This window comes from Neomonachus schauinslandi, chromosome 10, assembly GCF_002201575.2.
Source record: "Neomonachus schauinslandi chromosome 10, ASM220157v2, whole genome shotgun sequence".
Classification (NCBI taxonomy): domain Eukaryota; kingdom Metazoa; phylum Chordata; class Mammalia; order Carnivora; family Phocidae; genus Neomonachus; species Neomonachus schauinslandi.
Window position 1 is genome coordinate 17,706,592 of NC_058412.1, and position 20,077 is coordinate 17,726,668.

Here is a 20,077-nt window from a genome sequence, read left to right on the forward strand (position 1 = left end):
TATTTTAAGACACAACAGGGAAGTTAAAGGTTTTTAAAAGTCACTTACCATGGAGCAAGAGAAAAGTAGACATCTATTAAGGTTATACTATGTTTCAAATGCAAACCTTTAAGATTCTGAGACTAGAATTACCTACTTCCATTTGGTGAACTCGGTGGAATGGAATTCAGGGTCAGAAAAAAATATTTGAGTTGATAAGCTGCTCTTTGTTATGGCATAATGTTGTTCTAAAACAAGCAATAATTTTATAATATGTTGTCCTGTTGGAACAATGAGTAAGAAATTTTCACAACACCAGGTTAATGATGAGAGCACAAAATCTAGTCCTCCTGTGGATCAGAACTCAAGAACAGAAGATGTGCATTCCCTCTTCTCCCTGAGCTGTCAACACTAAATTCTGTTCTGTAATAGGACGCTGAGTCTCTGCCAAATTGAAAGAGTCCTCACAGTCTCATCTGATTGAATTCATTTCTATCACTTCTAAAGAAAGCATATTCAAAAATATAACTGATCTCAGGGTGCATATGTTATTTTATTTCTTTTCTTCAACTCTTCCAGCTTTGTCCTTTAATACTCCCTTAATTCATATTTGGGATGGGGATTTTGCAAATTAAGAAGCAGAAAATATTTTATATCTGCGAAGTTCCAAGGCATATGCTTTGTTCCTTGTTTCTGGAAACACTGTCTTCAAGAAATTGCATACAACTGGTGGATAATTCCACAATGTTGCTGACAGCCTGTCAATAGTCGATGCTGACAGCTATGTGACATCAAGTGCATCAAGCCAAAAATGCCATAATGTGGAGCAAGCACCAAAAGTAAAGATTCAGAAAAAGGTAGCAAATCTTCTATTGCTCAGTCCTGTTTTAAGGTTGCTCATTCTCAATTCTATGGTATGATTTGCATATATCATTTGTAAGATAACCACCCAGACAGGAAAATGAATGAATAGAATATAACTTTGGATGTTGTGTCTGATAGAGAGTGAGGAAGGAATATATTTTGTGTTATTATTAGATGAAAGCTACTTCTCAATCACCTGCATCCAGCATAATATGATTTTAAACTGGAGTTTCAGACTGAGAAAAAAAAAAGATTTGGGGGAAAATATATGGGAGAGGTGGTCTAAGAAGCTAAACTATATGATTTAAAGTTGCCCTTTATGAAAAGAACTGAGGTCATAATAACTATAAATAAAATTAAATTAAATTAAAGTTTAATTCTTCAGTTGTGGGAGCCTCATTTTGTGTATTTAATAGCCACATGTGTGTAGTGGTAAACACAGATATCGAATATTTCCATCAGCACCGAATGGTCTACAGGACAGCCCTCCCTTTATTGAGTGTATGATTTTCAAGGGAAGCATCATGCAGGTAAGAGAGATTTAGAATACAAACTCTATGTCTGACTTCCCTCCTGAGGTTTGCTATTGGTTTCTTGCCTCATAAAACAGGCCACAGTGACAGAGACTGTATGGGCTTTTTCTAGAAGAAACAAGCCAAAGGTATTATGTAGCTTTTAAGTGCTCAGTAAGTGGGTTAATTATACTAATAGTCATGCTCACTAGATTGTGTCCATAAATTCAGTTCTGTGAATAACTGTTGAATCATCTTCTGTCTCATGATAAAGAAAGGCTTCTACTCTTATATTTGAGCTGCTAAGAGTAGCAACAACCATGAATATAAATGTTTATTGATTCCTTAACATAAGCCAGGTGCATATATGTCTAGATTCAAGTTCGGCTACTGCTATATACTTCCCAGTGAGTTGTGTGCCCCTGGAGTAGTTACTGTACCTCACTGACTTAATCTTCCTAATAGGAAGATGAGATGGTCATCGTCTTTGTGAGGACTAGGTTAATGCTGGCCATAAAGCTCTTAGGACTGTGGCTAGCACACGGTAGGCACTCGCTCAACATTAGCTATTTTTTACCCATTTTCCAGACACTTTGATAAATACTTTACAGCCACTATCTTATGTTGAATCTTAAAACAGCCCTATAAGACACATATCATCATTAGCTACATTTAACAGATGGAAAAACTAGGACTAAAAGAGGGTCAGAAATTTCACCAATTTAATACAGGAGATAAGAAGTGGAGCAAAATTTGAACCAGGTACCCTATCCTCAGAGCCTGAGCATCTAATCTTGATCATGACACCAACCACATGAGATTATGGGGATTTTATGAGATAATGCAGGTAAAGCATTTAGCACATATATTTTCAGCGATTACATTATTATTAAGCTAAGGCTCAGTAGGTAATGTTTTTTCACTGTGGTAGCAATTTTAGTGTTTTATGGTGAGGGGGTGATTATGGTGTTATCAGAGTGGAAGTTGTATCTGATGTCTTAATATTACAGAGCATTTTATAGCCATCTAATAATGTACCTTTTAAGGTTGATACACCATTCCTCCTCTCAAATTTCACTGTCCTTAAAATATAATAATAATGTCATTCTATTCAAACAAACCAGTAAGCAAGTCCTACTTAAAAGAGGAGCAATGACAATATATTTCCTTTGAAACCATGAGCTGTCCTTTGCAGAAGAGTCTTAAATGAAACAGAAGATGATCACTGTATACAGGTAACTGTCCTGAAAGTGGGGCTGAAGGGGTTGTTCTCCACTTTGAGAGCTAGCCCAGCCCAGACCGTGAAAACCTTCACTGATGGGACAACATCAAAGACAATGCTTCACAGACCACAATTTTCCAGCACGTTGCTCCAGCCTGAAGCAGCCCGTTAATATTAGCATAAAGCAACATAAGTCATTTTGGAAGGCGCAGTGGGGGAGACAGTATTTTTTATTACTCCTTTTCAGAAATGTATTAAACTACAACTTTGGATACTTAAGCTGACTATTTCTGCACCAGATAACACCTTATCTATGATAAGGTAAACTCTTTAGGAACCAAGCTCAAATCAAAGAAGCCATCGTCTTCGGAAGGAAAAATAAAAGAGATGAGAGGCCATTTAGAAATCTGGTTGATGTCACGGTAAAAAGAATAAATGGCCTTTTTGCAACATGTAACTTTTTCCTAGAGCAAAGAGAGTGAATAAATCTAATTTTTCAATCTTTCCAAGCAATACAGAATGAGATTTTTGAAAACTGCATGGATATCCTAAAGAATTTCAATAATGGTTTCCTAAAGGCTGAGAAGAGTCACTGATACATAGGATGATATTGTCAGGATCTAAGAAAAAACGTGATTGGTGAAAATAGTAGGGTCAAAAAAAAAAAAAAACCTGGCTGAATTTTAACAAAAATCAAAGTTAATCCTGCACAGCTTTCCAAATTTCAATTTCCCAATTCCCTTGAGATATGGCTTAATAAAAACTCATGTGGAAAATGAAGCATAGGCCTTAGCTGTCCATAAGCTAATGGAAGACTACAGTGTGATGCTGCATGACAAAATGTGATGTAATCTTGGGAAATGTAAAAGGAGAAATACTATCCAGGTCACAGGAGGTGATAGTTAGAATACATTCTATGCTGGAGAGATATAATCCAGAATTCAGGCAGCTTATATACAGATAGCAGAAAATATTAGGATGGGAAGGTACAGACTTCTAAAAGAAGTTATGTGAGCAAGAAGTAGGAACCTGGAAAATATGAACGAACAACAGACGCCTGAGAGCAAAAGAGAAGAAATTGTATCAATTGATAACAATAATTGAATGTATGGACATTATTTATTGCATTATTGCATTCTCAAGTCAAGTGCAGCAAACCCTGGATTGCTGTGTGATACATTACCTCCCGTGAAACTATGCTTGACTTACTTTTGGGCCATGTTTTTTTGTGTTTTGGGGGCGCTGGGACTTTTGGTTTTGGGGTTTGGTTGGTTAGTTGGTTTTGGGTATTTTTCGTTATCATTATCATCATTGTTGTTGTCATTTTACCCTGTTTTACCTCAACTCCGTGAGCTTCCCCAGGCCAGATATCCTGTCATATTCAGCTATTTCCCACAGCAAATGGGACGAACTCCAGGAGGTCCTCAGTGACTATTTGTTGATTTCCTCCAACATGTCACTTTTTCTGCTATTAAGTTAAGCACTGTTCACAATCTGGAGGAGACTTTCTACTCCAACTTAGCTGTTCCTCCTGATCTTCCATATGGGCCATCAAGATGTGTTATCATTAGCAGCCTCTTAAATGCCTTAATTGGAGAAGTTAGGCATTTAGTATCAAGGGGGCACCAAATTCAACTGAGTTTAGCTACTCCAGTACCTACCTTTCAAAATCCAAAAGAGAAATTTTTTTAAAAAGGCTTTGGGGTTGCAAAAGCTATAACTTAATTGGCAACACTGCAGGGAGCAGGTGATAAATGTACGAGGAGGATAAGGGGTATCTCCAATCTTTCTCTGTTGTCGTTCCCCATACACATCTCCCTACTGAGCAGTATACCTCTAACTGTTCGTGTCAAACCTGTTCAGGAAAAAGAAAACTATCAAATAGAAAAAGATCTTCTAGTATTAACAGCTTTCGGAAATGCAGCTGAAATTCTTAATAAAAACTATTTCATCTCTTTCCTTTCTTCCCATCACAATCTAAGTTATTGAGGGTAAAAATTCAAATGAACATATCTTACCAAAATATTTATTCAAATAGGAATGTTAGTGATTTTCAGATGCTTGCCGGCAGAGTGGAAACAGAAAGATAAACAACTTTCTCACCCTATTGAGGAGTTATTGTTGTGCTCTAGCCTGTGATGTTTCCTTGTTATCGAGGGGTACACAAATCCAGGCAATGCATAATTTGGGAACCAAAAGTAAAATAGTAAAACATTTCTCAAGATGCTTTCACCATTTCACCATTTTTTAAAAGAATTTAAATGCAAGAAAAGAAGTATAACTCACACTAGCTCTTCCCAGGCATTAAAATTCCAAGCACAAAACTCTGCACATCAATTCACAAGGTGCTACCAACGCTTTGCAAAGAGCGGGTTGGAATCCCAGTCCATGGAACTCCCAGGCTTCTGGAGAAAAGCTGCTGTTGCCAAAGTTTATCCACCACATTTTACAGATTGTCACACTGAGGTCCAAGGAGGGAAGGCCGCCATAACTTTTCTCAGACCCATCTGGCAACAGTTAGGAGATGAATGTCTTCCAGTCTTCTCACCAATGGACAAAATAATCACCTGAGCTGTTTACTTCCATTTTAATCAGTCAGCCAATCAAGTCTGAAATGAGAGCTTGCTTAATTATGCTCTCAGCCATGTGTTTAGCTCTGCTGTGAAGAACTAAGAGAGCAGAGTGCAGTTTTGCCCTCTGGGAAGCCTGACTTAGACACACCTGAAACAATTAGAAGACAATACAGGACCAGATGCAATTAAGCGGGAAAACTTTCAGTAGAGTGATTATCAGTGCTTCGAAGGGCCCAGAAGTGTGTCTCCAGTAAAGAATGGGGCTGCTCTCTCCCAGCTCCGTCACCCTGTCACCTCTTCCTGGCCGCATTGCTTAGGATTAACGGAAGCGCTAAGATGCTTCAGACACGGCGCCTGCTGCACGGCTGCTAGGCCCCCCAGCTCTTGTTCCTTCCCATTCGCTGTCCAGCTCCGTTTGGGCTGATACTCTTGTTTCTGTCTGAACTCCCCTTCCACAGGCCCATTTCCAACTTCCCTCATGATGGTGTTAACACCCCCCACCCAGGTGACTTCCTCATCACCTTTTCCCTTGCTAACCGTTCCCTTCTTATGCTTCTCACCAGAATCCATCTTATCCTATATGGGTGACACACATGCTTTTGCTTTCTTTCTAACCAATCTGTGGGGGTCCCCAGAGGGCTACATGAGCCTTTCAGTCTTAGATGCTTAAAAATGAAAGAATATTTTATTTTTAAAGAAAGATATTATTTATTTATTTGAGAGAGAGAGAGAGCGCGTGCATGAGCAGAAGTAGTGGGGAGACAGGGAGAAGCAGACTCCCCACTGAGCAGGGAGCCTGATGCGGGGCTGGATCCCAGGACCCCAAGATCATGACCTGAGCCAAAGGCAGATGCTTAACTGACTGAGCCACCCAAGTACCCCTTAAAATGAAAGAATATTTTAGTAGTCCTGAGGATGGTCTCAGGGTATGATATGACAAATTTCTCTAGCAGTACTAAATAAGGCACCATGAGATAGGTCCATATCCTCACAAGAGAATGTGCTCATTTTGGTACATATAGAAAATTTGAACTTTTAATTCCAGACTGACTCTTGAATTAAAAAGTAAAATCTTTTTTGGCAGAACCTCTTTCCTTATTCTCAAATGATTTCTTCTGCTCCACACTCTTCTCTAAGCCAATGGCCTTCGTACCAGCCTCATTTTTAGAGTCCTGGAATGGAAGGTTCCCATAAAAAGAGAGCTTTTACAAAGAGGAAAGAAAAAGAGTAATAATTTAAACCTGACACCTTTTTATGCCTTTATTTTTTCCAAACTAATATGTCAAACTAATTCAATTTATCATGTCCATTTTTCTTCAACGGAAGACACAGATCTGAAGTAAATGAATATGCTCTAGATAATACGGAAGGCAATGCAAATACATAGTCAAACTTAGACCATTCCGGGACTATAATATAGCCAGAGATATAAAATTTTAATTCAAAAGTTAACGATTCATATATCACTTGTTATCTGCACCTGTCAAAACTTCTGACAGCACATTTTAATATTTAGTATTTTTTTCATACTTTATCTTGTAAAAAGAATTTTATCCCTTTCTCACTGTATTTCTCAACATGGAAAAAAAAAAGGCCAGACTACAGTTTGAGATTTTAGGCATGAAGGATGATAACAATGGTTTCTAGTGATAAAAAACAGTTCCTACCCTCATGGGAAAAGACCGATTTTTCTTCAGCCAAAGCAGTAAGTAATCACTAGAACCAATTTCAAATCCATCCTAATTGATCAAGGATGACTTCACATCAGTAACCTTGCTTCTGAAAATCAGCCAATGCGTAACAATGATTTTCAAGTAACTATGTTTTCACAGCTAAAGATCACCCAATATCTAAACACTTCTGGTTTTGAAATTCTACCAATCCCTGAATTCCACAATTCCTGAATCCTTATACAAGGTTAGGTCTCTGTTCAATGAAGGCTCAACTGTGAAGCTCTCCCCGGCCTACCATGCAATAAATTCACAAACTTGTTTCAGATATGGAGTGATAGCCGCTTTCATTTAATCTAATTTGACACTTCATTAGTATAACATATTTAAAGACTTATTTACTTATTATACCATCATTTATTAAAATAGAATATAAAGTAGTTAAATATTATAAAAGCCAACCCATGGCCCAGGCTGCAACGTGCAGGAGGTGATCTATCATGAAATAAGCCAATAAAATTGTCTGTTTCACATGCTGGTTTATTCAAATGTAACATCTCCATCAGTCAGCCCTATTTCTGCACCTCTCTCCCAGCGAGTACTAATATCTGAGCCTCAAGCAAATTATCACACAGCAAGGAAGGAGTTTCCAGAATATCACAATTATGACAACATGGTGGGCAAAGTCAGGCCCTCCAAAGAGCCTTCACCTCAGAATGTCCAGACACCATATACTTGAAAGAAGTTCTCAATATTTATCTAATTTGTTCACAACAAAAAGAGAACAAGAGTGATTTCCCTTAACTCTATTTGAAGTATTTGAAATCATGAAATGTCTTTTAAAGAACAATTATTTTCTTAACACTGAAAGGCTTCAGTGAGACTGTGCATTGACCATGTGACCACCATTTTGTTTAAAGTAGACATTTTATATTTGTTAGAGGATTTCCAAAATACTATATACATAATTACACACGTCATTGTCCTCTTTATTATTTTTAAAGGCTGTTTATACATTATGTCCACTAATTTTATGGATGTAAGGGGCACAAAGTTTGTGGAAGGCCCGATATAATGTACTGATTTATGTCTACAGTAGCCCCCCCTTTTCTGTGGTTCTGTGGTTCCAGTTACCCATGGATGATCCTCCTCCTAACGTATCATCGTAGGGTCAGGAGCAGCCTAATGCTCCACCACATTGCCTGCGTCATTTACCCCTTCATCTCACCACGTAGGCATCTCACATCATCACAAGAAGGGTCAGCACAGTTCAGTAGGATGTTTTGATAGAACCAGAGAGATAGATAACTGCATTCACATAATTTTTATTACAGTATACTGTTATAATTGTTTTCTTTTATTATTAGCTATTGTTGCTAACCTCTTACTGTGCCTAATTTATAAATTAAACTTCATCATAGGTATGTTTGTATAGGAAAAGACATAGTATGTATAGGGTTCAATACTATCTACAGTTTTGGGCATCCCTGGGGGTCTGGGAATGTACTCCCCTAGGAGAAGGGGATACTACTGTAGTATGAGAGCCTGCCCTCGGTAGGACTTATTGTGTCCAGAGAGAGCTCATTATCTATTTTATAAATGAGAATCAGGTCCCCGAGCACACTGTGTTTAGCATGATAAATATCATGACTCCAAGTCTCCTTTACATCCTCTGAGCAAGCTTGCCTGCCATCTGCTGCAAACCTGCCCGCATGGCCTCCCCAGTTTCTCTGATTCCTGTCTCAGTGCTTCTGCCCACGCTCTTCCCCCAAATATATGCTCTGCTTTCCCCTATTTATCTCTACATGCCCAAACCGTCTCCTTGCTATCCAAGTCCATATCCAACAGGAAGTTATATACTATCACTTCGGGATATCCCTTCTCCCTGCCCCAAGCTCACATACACTCACCCAGTTGATGCTTTCATTCATTCATTTACTCAGAAACATTTTGTCTTGTTGGGAAATATGCAGGCGTTTGGTGATTACCACCTGTTGCCTTGTATTATAGTTATCTGTGTATCCATCTTATCCTCCCTTCTTAGCCATAAACTTCCTTAAGTGCAAAGATGTGCCCTTACCATTATAGGGGGCATGATCCATGCTAAGTGGATGAACACATTTGCCTTTGGCATGGTAGGAGGGTTCACAGAAGGTGAACCAAGTCAGCAACATGTGATTCAGTTATCATCAAGTGAGTATCTGATCAAGTCTGGGTAGTTCTGTTCACCAAATTCCCCCTGAACAATTTTTAAAATGTTCCTTCTGCAGTGGATGAATCATGAGCCCTCTAAGAAATAGAAGTTGGAGCAGTGTATTCACAGAGCACATGAAATAAGTTTTAAAACCTCCAGCTATTGGTAACTGTCAATCATTTTGAAAAGTCTATCAATTTAGCTTGCATGCTCTTAGAATCTGTGTGCTTGCATATCCCTAAGGACACCATGTATTCCTGAGATTATCACATTTATGGATCTCTCAAAAGCATAGAGGGGAGCTGACAGGCTTGTTAAGATAACTAACAGTAACCAACATTAGACCAGGAAGCGTACTGGCACTGGACCCTCTGTCCTTTCTTTTTGCAGGATAGAAAGATTGGCGGTTTTTCTTCATGACCACTAAAGGCCACAATGTGTATATTAAGAATGGAACTTTTTATTAACAAGTGTATCACCTGCAGTTGTGTAAGAAACAGAGCCTGTGCTAGAGACTGAGACAACAAATCTGAGACTGAACCTGTGTCCACAAGGTGCTCCTATTTATAGGCTTTTCAGTCTCTGCCATGCATGGTATTTGTGGGAGGGGCTCCTACTTAACCTAGGCACATAGGCACCTCCTCTGGCCCAGGCCCATGGAGAACCAGGGCTCTCTGAAGCTTGTCCTCCCTTGGCTCCAACTGGCACATCTGTGCCAACCTCCCTCCCTCTGTGGAGGTGCCTCCTGGGACTGTGGATTCTATTCCTTCCCCTCTCCACCTGTCTTCTCGGAGAGCTCATCTGCTTGCAATGCTTCCTCTCTCACCAGGATGTAAATGACTCCCAAATCTATTTCTCTACTTTGCATGTCTATCTCTCTACATCACAGGGTACTTACTGCATGCTGTTGGCAGGCACTCATTACTCAGTAAATACTTACTGCCTGATTGTAGGATAAGATGGAAGTAATCTTCCTTCAGGTAAATGCATAAAGGGCTTTTCTGGGTCAAGATGGCCTTGGCCTTCCTAAATTCAAAACTAGAGAGAAAAGGATGAAATTGCTCTAGGTAAACTCTTTAGAGAAGGAACTGTATAATTTTTGTTCAGCATCTGCTGTTTTTCTGCTCAGTATTGCCTTCTTGTTCTGGAATTGCCCTGTCTCCCTCCAGTCTATCTGCACAAGAGCCATATTACCATGTGCTCCTGTCCCAGGCCTACTGAGTGGGCATTTGACCTAAACTAGACTAAGGACCCCTTCCTTGGGACCTTTGAACTCGAAACTGATAGACCCTGTCTCTGGTGATGTCTGCAACTGGAAAATATAAAACCCCTGATATATTTTCCATCATCAAATCACTAACTCAACAAATATTTGCTAAGTAACTACTATGTGCTGGGCACTGTGCAGTGAAGAGCTAGAACAAAAGTCCCTGCATGCTAGTAGAGGAAAACATGGCAAATAAATATGCGAGTAAAACTATAGTATGTCATATGTGGTAAGCCAGAAACTCCCTATCCAAAGAAATCATTACCTCTAATATCCAAACTCAGACTAAGAAGGAAAGGACACAAAGCAAAAACAGAATGTTCATTGTAACACATGCCTATTTCCCCTTCTATTTTCTACGGTTTTTAAACATGAAAACAACAACAGTAAAAGTAACTATAGCAATGGCTCCTACTTAGTGAAGGGGTTCAAGGTGTCCAACAAGGGATTCAATACAGCTGGTCCTCAGCTGACCAAATACCTGCCCTTTGAGATAAGCACTAAAAATTAGCCTGATTTTACAGATGAAGCAGCTGATGCTTTAGAGAAGTCAAGTAATTTGGCCAGCGTCACAGGATGGGCATCAGAACCAGCATTAAACCCAGGCTGCCTCCCTCCAGAATCCTTGCTTTTCCCGCTCACTCCGCCATACTGCTACTGAGCAGCCTTCCCACCGAGACACTGTGCTAAAGTACATCTCGACGCAGGGAGCTCACAGCCAAACGAAGAGAGACGTATCCACTGGGGACAAGTGTGATATGATACAATTGCTGCCTTTATACAGACAAAATTCTGTACTAATGAAAAAAAAAGTGTGTGGCCTGGAATTCTGAGCCCCATTGAACCTTCCGGCATCATCCAACAGCCAAGCCCACCTACTTCCAAGGAGATTAGCTGACAGTGTCTGCTGCTCCTACATGAGGCTGGATAGAGAGTAAGACCCCTCTGGGTGAAAGGAGAAACGGCAGCCCATTTCTGCCCTGACACCTTGAACAAGTTGTCCTCGGTGTTTGCTGAAAGTACGAGGGCTACTGTCCCGCACCTCCCCAATCTACAACTTACTCAAAAGACAGCGCTCAGAAATGTTCGAAGGATTTCCACCAGGCAAATGGGTCAGTACAGCCAGCGCTGAAAGACATGTCACTCCAAATATTAGTTCAAACAGAAAGATGCTTTTTGACTCTCCATCAAATACCAAATTATATTCCAAACTACAAGGACTTTACTGGGATTTTATTTATTTATTTTTTTAACACAATGCCTTTCCATTAAATTGGCTGCCAATGAATTAAAGAAGAGGAAAGCAGGACTGTGGGTTTTTCTTCATTCCTCATTCAGTCATTCATTTTGTTTTTCCACTTTTCAGCCCTTTATTTCGGCCTTCCCAGTAGAAGAGCCCAGGTCAGGAATTCTGCCTCTAAGGACCCAGAGCAGAGGGAGAGAACCTATGGTCTGTGGCCTGAGCAGCAGCCTGCAGGGAAAAGGGAGGCCAAGGAAATGTAGCAGAAAAGTGGGTCAGGAAGGCATCTTTAGAGTTCTCTTAGAAGCTAAAGTGTTTGGAAATTGAATGTCAAAGCCCAACCAGGTTTTTCTTCCCCAAGGGCACTTTTTCTCATCGGGAGAAATATTAAGTTCATTTCGACACTGCTCTCCTGGAATTCACAATTGATATCAGTTCAGGGAGCAGAAGGACAGGTCTCCCCAGCCCCCCCAACCCCAGGCAGGATTCACTGTCCTGGTCCTCCCAGCAGGGGCTCTCACGCCTCCCTCAGTCTCCAAGGGGCCCCTACCTCCCATCCTGGATATCCACACTTGCTTGTTTCCTTGGCGAGATTATAGGATTCTGACCATCAAGAACCTTGTCTCCTTCATCTAGAATCCCCCCAGAGTTTGGAAAGGTGTGAAGTCAAGAACAGCTAGTTTAAACTGTGGCACTTACAAACAATAGGTGAGTGACTGACCTAGGTTTTTTAACCCCTCAAGGATTTCATGTTCTGACCAGTACAAGGAGAGGTAGTAATACGTGCCTAGGCAAGCTGCCCTGATCACTTAAAAAAAAAAAAATTAGAATAACTCACATTTTTTTGAAAGACTGCTGTGTGCTAGGCACTGGTCTGAATTAGCTGCATGCATTATTTCCTTTAAATTTTATAACAGACCATAAGGTAAGTCTTAGTATGAACTCCATTTTATAGGTATGGAAATCAAGGCTTAGGGAAGTAGAATAACTTGCCTCCGGTGCTTAGCCTAAAAGATACATAATAATCATAATAATAACAATAGCTATGCTTTTTGGTACATTGACCCATATATACTAGAGATGTACTAAATATTTTACTTGTATTATTTCACACGTTCCCCATTTTTCCAACTGAAGAACTGGATCTTAAAAGGATGAAGTCACTTGCTGCACCTACTCAATCATTATGTAACAGAGCAGAGATGTCACCCCAGGCCTTTGGGTCAGAGTCTTTAAACTTAACCATTACTCACTCCTTAGAGATGACAGTTTCACCACATCGTGGCTCCTTAATATATTTTGTTAAATCAAATTGATGTTATGGGGAGATTTCCAAATACATTAGATTTCTTATGAAGAGAGTATAGGTTTCAAGTCCTATGCATAGTGTATTTGATTTTCTTTCTAATTTCTTCATGGAGAGGGATCTAAAAGAGGACAGTGAAGAAGAGGGGTGTGCAGTATTCAACCTCAAATGCTCAGCTTTTGAAATGAAGCCAGGTCACCTTCTCCTTAATTTGGGAACCCAAATCCACAACCTTCACTGCAGGCTCCTGAGCTGCTAGAATCAATAGCCCCATTTTTGAGAATGGATGCTGCCCACCAAGAAAAGGCAAAACTATAAGCTGCCAAATTAATGGATGTGTTTATCTGGGGTCTTGGGAATTGCAGTCCAGGAGACACAAAGTCAAGCCAAATTGAAAGTGTGCTCTAAGGTGTAGGCAAGAGGCAGGGGTTTTTAAAGGCAGAAACCACAGGCTTACCCCAATTTTTTTGAATGAATTATGCTTGGTGTTGGTGAGTTTAAGCTGAACATCTAATACATGATTGGCTATTTAGCTAACAGGTTTGCTCATCTCTCCTTCAGTCCCAGGTATGAGGATGCTTTCTAGAATGTGGTAGATTACGGTTGGCAAAAATCACAAGTTCAAAGTTCTATTTGGTTGTGGATGTGCATAGTCCTATTTGCCTTATGGCCTTCTGACTCCATCTTAAAATGATTCTGAGAGCCATGTTTACTCTACTTTGAATCTTCTTTCATGATACAAAGCATTTTGTCAGGCTTCATTGACCAAACAGTGGTAGTAATATAAACAATTCGTAAGAGAGGGTTGATTAAGTGTGAATCCATCAACGGGATGCAACATCCTGCATCCATGAAGGATAATTCTGAGGACCAGAGAGAAGCGCAGGAGCATGCCTAGAATGTTTACCATATGACGTTAACTGATAAAGTACAACATAACGTGCACTCTATGATGGCATTTTTTTTACAGTATAAATATATGTGAAAATTAGAAGTTAATATAAAAAGGGCACCTGGGTGGCTCAGTTGGTTAAGCATCAGACTCTTGATTTCAACTCAGGTCATGATCTCAGGGTCTTGAGATTGAGCTCTTTGTCAGGCTCCACACTCAGTGTAGAGTCTGCTCTTCCCCCATCCCACCCCCACTTGCACACACACTCTTTCTCTCTCTCTCAAATAAATAAACAACATTTTTTTAAAAATTAATATAAGTGGAATTAAATGTTATGTTATGCTGGTACAACTCTGGGTGGTGTTTTATAGTTTTAAGGAATATCTTATTGTTTTGACAGTAAAACATCATAACTGAATGTCAGAATACACTGTGGTCACTGTCCCAGGATGAGTGCCATGGAAGAGCCTGCAATGACTTCTCACAAATATTTTTCCTTGTTATTATTTCCCTGCCACTTAGACTAACTAGGGAGACTGACAAAGGAAATCAACATGTATAGTAATTACTGGCTTTGTGGTCCACAAGACATGCCTGCATGCTATTTTTATATGATACTTAAGTAAGACAGAGATATCCTGGGGTGCCTGGGTGGCTCAGTCGTTAAGCGTCTGCCTTCAGCTCAGGTCACGATCCCAGGGTCCTGGGATCGAGCCCTGCATCGGGCTCCCTGTTCCGCGGGAAGCCTGCTTCTCCCTCTCCCACTCCCCCAGCTTGTGTTTCCTCTCTTGTTGTATCTTTCTCTGTCAAAAAAAATTTAAAAATCTTTAAAATGTCTTCCAAACACTACTTTCTTTCTAAGTGAAGTACAGAATACTCAGGATCCTCTCGCTTGCTGGGACATGGAGGTGAAATAATGGGTCCATGACGTGAACCAGGATTTTCACAGCTCGTCCAGGATTCTTTTCCCTGCGCCAAGTGCTCTTTATACTCCAGTGGTTGTAAATAGCAGTCTGTGCACTTGGGGACCGTAGAGTTGACATACTGATTCTCTGAAGGTTATAGGAAATATGCTTCATGTTTTACTTTTGATACTGTCAGTTTGGGTTGGAGGTGTGAATGTTACAAGACTGAGAGATGCCATCAGAAATGGGGAGCCATTTGGAGCAGGAAGGATTTCCTTATTCGTGTAGGCCTTTTTACTGAAACCACTTCTGCACTGGTCCCAGGAGAGCTTAAGGAGGGTGCACAGTTGTGCACTTTCCTTTCTTTCTCCTGAGCACACATTTTGCATTTATCACCATCCCATGTCCCTTTAAGCCCTGTGCCTCTGTATCCAGTTTCTCTTCCTCTTCCCCTCTCAGCCTCATGTGTCTGATTTAGGGGGGCTTATCTCTGTGCTCCCTCCCAGGCTGACTCAGTGCTACAGCCCTGACTGGTCTGCAAAATTAACAGTTTAACTCCTGTGTCAGAAAGCAGGACTGGGGAAGAGCATCCGGGAAATCGTTAATTTACACAATCGTGTTCAGCAGCCAAGATATCACCCCTTTACTGTCTGTGCACTCCTGGCCCCCAGCAGCACAGGGCCACATGGGGGGTGAGAGGGACACCTGCTCTGTGCAGAGCCTGAGAGGGAGGCTCTCTGCTTAAAGTCTTCAAGGTCTCACTGAGAGTCAAAGACCAGGAATGCTTGCTACATGCTTCTCCCCACCAGCCCTATCCCATGAGGAGGAGGGTGTGTGTGTGTGTGTGCACGTGTGTGTGTGTGTGTGTGTTGTGTGTGTGAATAATTCCAGGAAGTCAAGTCCAGGCCTTTTGAAATGTATCAAAAATCTATGTCCACACTAACCTGGGATCTAATTTCCTGCCCCAGCCTCTCTGTTTAATAAAGTAAGAAGCTGCGTATCTCACAGCACTTTTCCCTTTATTCAACTTAAGCCTTCCCTCCTGCCTTGGTTGTAGGTCATGATCTTGGCTGCTCCCTGCAGATTGAAAAGGTTGACTCCTAGATCTATACGTGACCAGCTTAATTCTAGGGAGACTGTCTGAAGTACTTCACGGTGGTTAGTTTCCACGTCATTTATCACTGGCATCGTCCCATGCATGAAAGTGCAAGGAGATTTAAGGAGCTGGCATTTGCTCACTAGGTCTCCTTTAGTGGAACGGAGCCTAACACGCTACTTAACTTGCTCTGCCACTGAAACATAACTCTCCTCTCCCCGCACTTCCGTCTTGGACAGAAGAGCACAGCCCTTAGCAAGTGGGGAGCTTTTCTCTGGAACTCTTAAGTCCTATTGTACTGAAATGCACATGATGACCACGGGGTTAGGTCACAACCTGTCTTTGCACTCCAAATCCCAGGTCTCAAAAACAGCAAGAAAGAGCCTGGTGTTGCAAGAACAAGTCACCTGAATGGCCAAGAAATCCTCTAACACCACACAGAAGGCAAATCAAGAAAACACTTCTCTGAGTTTGAAGAGAACTGGGTTTTATGACTCAATTTGGATTTTTGCTTCTTCAATTTATTTTCAGGCTTGAAATGCACCACTTTTTTTACTCTATCAAAACTTTAAAAAAATTAAAATCAAAGATAAGATCTTGATGAGTTTATAGCTGGTTTTACTGGACTCCTCATTCTAGAAATAAGATTTCTAGTTTTGCAAAAACAAGCCCCTGGAAGCAGGTATTTTCTGATAAAGGAGTCAATATTCAGGAAGATACAAGTGCAGAGAGCCATACGAACTGTTTCCAAAACTGGAAGTCACACTGATGCAGATACCATATTCTGAAATATTAATATTCTGTTCGGTCAACAGAATGTCCTCCTGTAGGTTCTGCACACCTCCTTCCTGAGCTTGGAAGACCGGGTGCAGTTCTGTCTTGTTTTACACAGGCATTCTGAGCACGAGCCCCAACACACACACACATACATGCACATGTGCACATGGACACATACACAAACACACACGCGTGCACGAACACACACAGTTCCTAAATGAGAAAGTAGATCCGAGCAGTATTTTACCCTATTCTTCCATATACCACCATTTTACACACACACACACATGCACACACGCATGCACGTACACAAGGTTTCAGATATGTGGTCCTATATTGCCTCAGTTAAAGAGATTTATTTATTTGAACATCAATGTCCTCTGAAATTATGATTAGCCTCTGAGAGGGAGCAACTCTCTGGAAGGACATGTATTAAACTGGTAAGACTTAGGCTAGTATGCTAGAGATAAAGCTTCTGTGACATTTATATGATATCAGACATACTAAATTATTTTTAATCCTCCTGACAATTATAATTGAAGATATATGCCATTTTATCTATTTGTTTCTAAACTACAGAAAAAAACTGAGTCATTCAATTTTGCCCAGGTAGATTTGGGTTTCTCTCTGTTTCATTGTGGATCTGCTCATTTATTGCTTTTCTGTGTAAATGTATACTCTGTCCATTTTTGCAAACCAGGGCCTACTTGTGGTTAAATAGGTTGCAATTTTTTTCAGTTAATTGCAAGTTCTAGGAAGTGCCAATGTATATTAATGCCTCATCCCCCAGGCTGGAATTAATGATAAAGTTTCCATGGTTCAGGAAAATTCTTTTGAGTGAAGGAAGCCCCCTTGCTAAAGTAGAAATTCTCCTGGAAGGTAATACAGGAAGTCATTATCTGACATTTACTCCTCTGAGGAAATCTGTATAACATCCTTTGTTATATGGACCAAGTAGCAAAGGGGAAAAACAGGTCTGGAGTGTGGGCATTACATGAAGGGCCTTAATTATCCATCAGGGCAACAGTCACTCAGGAGAAATAGGTAGAGAGAAGGGAAGGTAGAATGATGCCAAAAAATCACTGATTCTCTTCTTTACTCACTGGCCATATTCCAAAGCTGCCACCCATGAGCCAGGTCAGAAAAGGAGGGTTCTCCTATGGATTGCTGTGATATCGACAAAGAAAAATTGTACCAGACAGAATTAAACAGACAAAGAAGACTTTATTTAAGACTATTGCAATAGGAGAGAGAGATTCAAATCCACTGAAACTTCTTCAGTGTCAAATAATAGGACGTTTTTAAGCACTTGGGTGAGCTGGGAGAAAAGTACTGGAGGACATTAGGGAGGTGGTTGGTCTATGTGATTAAGTCACTTATATTTGCTAATTGTCCCTTATCAGAGTTAGATTCCTACCCTCCCACAGAGACTGAAAGATAAGGGTCCTATCTTTCTTGATAATTACATTTCAAAGGGATGGCTCCCAGGTCCTTGAGACATTCCTGGGTGGTAAAACTGGCAAAAGGCTGGGAGTAGATTTCAATCTCAAAGGAGCAGAGAGAGAATTGACAACTAAAGGTTTTCTAAAACACGTGCTCTGAGAAAAGGGAGATCAGGAACCAGTCTGAAGTTTAGTCAAGCTGAAGGGAAAATTAGGGCCATCTTGATCAATCTATAGTAGTATTGGTGAACATGCAATGAGCACTTGCAAGTTCTCGGTTCTTCACATGCACTCCCTCATTTCACAGCAATGTTTTATTTTCCTCATATACAGATGAGGAAATTGAAACACAGAGAGGCTAGGTTACCTGCCTGTGGTTATACAGTGCTCAGGCCATCTGGCTTTGGAGTCTACAATCTTAGCATGACCGTATGGTAGGTAAGCAACCCTTGCACCTCAATATCTGAGTTTAAAATAAATCCTGTGGCAGATGTACCCTAAGGTGAATCATAACAGGTGACACACCTTGTGCAGGTCCCTCTCCTTGAGTGCAGGAAGAACTTGAGACCTCTTCCAGATGATAGAATACGTCAAAGGTGATGGGATAGTCTGCCATGATTACGTTATATCATAGAAGATGGAGCCTTAGCGACCTGGACTGAGAGATTCTCCTATGGAGTTTGAAGAAGTGAACTGCCATGTTATGAGAGCACCTAAGAGAAGGCCACCTGGTAAGGACCTGAGCACAGCCCCCAGGTGACAGCCCACAAGAGAAGGGGACCTCAGTCTGAATTCTGATCTGAATTCTGCCAACAACCCCATGAGCTTGGAGGAGAACTTTGAGCTTCAGATAAGACATAGCCTGGCTAACACCTTGACTGCAGTCCTGGGAGACCCTGAGTGGAAGACCAGCTAAGTCTTGCCCAGACTCCTGACTCATGTTGTAACTTCTGGAGTTTGAGGTGCTTTTTTGACATACCTGCTGTCTTGGTGAGTGCTCTGGCTCTCAGTTAGTGCAACAGCCTCCTAAAAGTTCTTTCTGCCTCCAGTTTGCTCTCCTCAAAATTTGCCCACCATGGTTATCTTTTGAAAATGTATATCTTGATATGTCATTCTTCAATGTCAAATGCGGTAGTAGCAACTAAAAACCTATAGGATGAAGCACAAACTCACTAAATATTGTAAAAAGCTCTCCCAGATTGTTTTCAAATTACCACATGCTTCCTAATTTCTTGCCATCTCCTTCATAAATTATTTGTTCATCCATTTTTCTTTCAACCTATAGTTACCTGATGCCTTTTATCAGAAATTGTTCTGGCACTATACGTATGAAATCTAAGTGATCACATTTCTTGTAAAATAGAGCTCTAATGTAGTTGAAGAGACAGACAATTTAATCAACTATCACAGTGAAGTAGGGAAGCTGAAGGGACCCCATTTCAGAAAGGTTCCTCTGCTGTTTTTCTGTTAGGCCTCATTTATTTATGTTCTGTATTTTGCCTCTGAATACGCCAAAGAAGCTACATTCCCACTCCAATGGGGAAGCAAGAAAGTTCATCATTCTCTGTGCTTTGTCCTAGCTCCAAACACCTAACGACATCCAAGAAGAGCCGGATCCCAAACATGTTCCATTAGCTTTGAACCAACCTCAGCTGATGCTGGCATCAACATCCCTTACCTTTAATAATTTATGGATTAACTCCTATTGTTCATCTGACACTTGCCTTTGATTGGGCCCTACTCTGGATTCCTAAAGGAACACGCACCTCAGACCCCTTTCCAATACAAACCCCTAGCCCCAAGCAACAACGAGACTCATTCTCCTTTCCTTCCGAGTCTCTCAGACACTCCATCTGCTATTCTCTACCTGTCACTAACATTATTCAATAAACACTGTTTCCATTTTCTCTGGCTCAAAGCCAATTTCTACCCTGCCTGAAGCCAAGGATCCTCTTGGCTGGTCCTGTGGGACCTTCTCCAGGGCTCTTGGACTCAGCCTACCCCCATCAACAGTTCAACATAAAATTCCCTGGCTTGAAGAAGTCAAATGATTCCACCACTTACTGCCTGAGAATTTGGATAAGTCAACTTTCATCTCTGAACTTCAGTGTTCTCACTTGTAAATACTGGAAGTAACA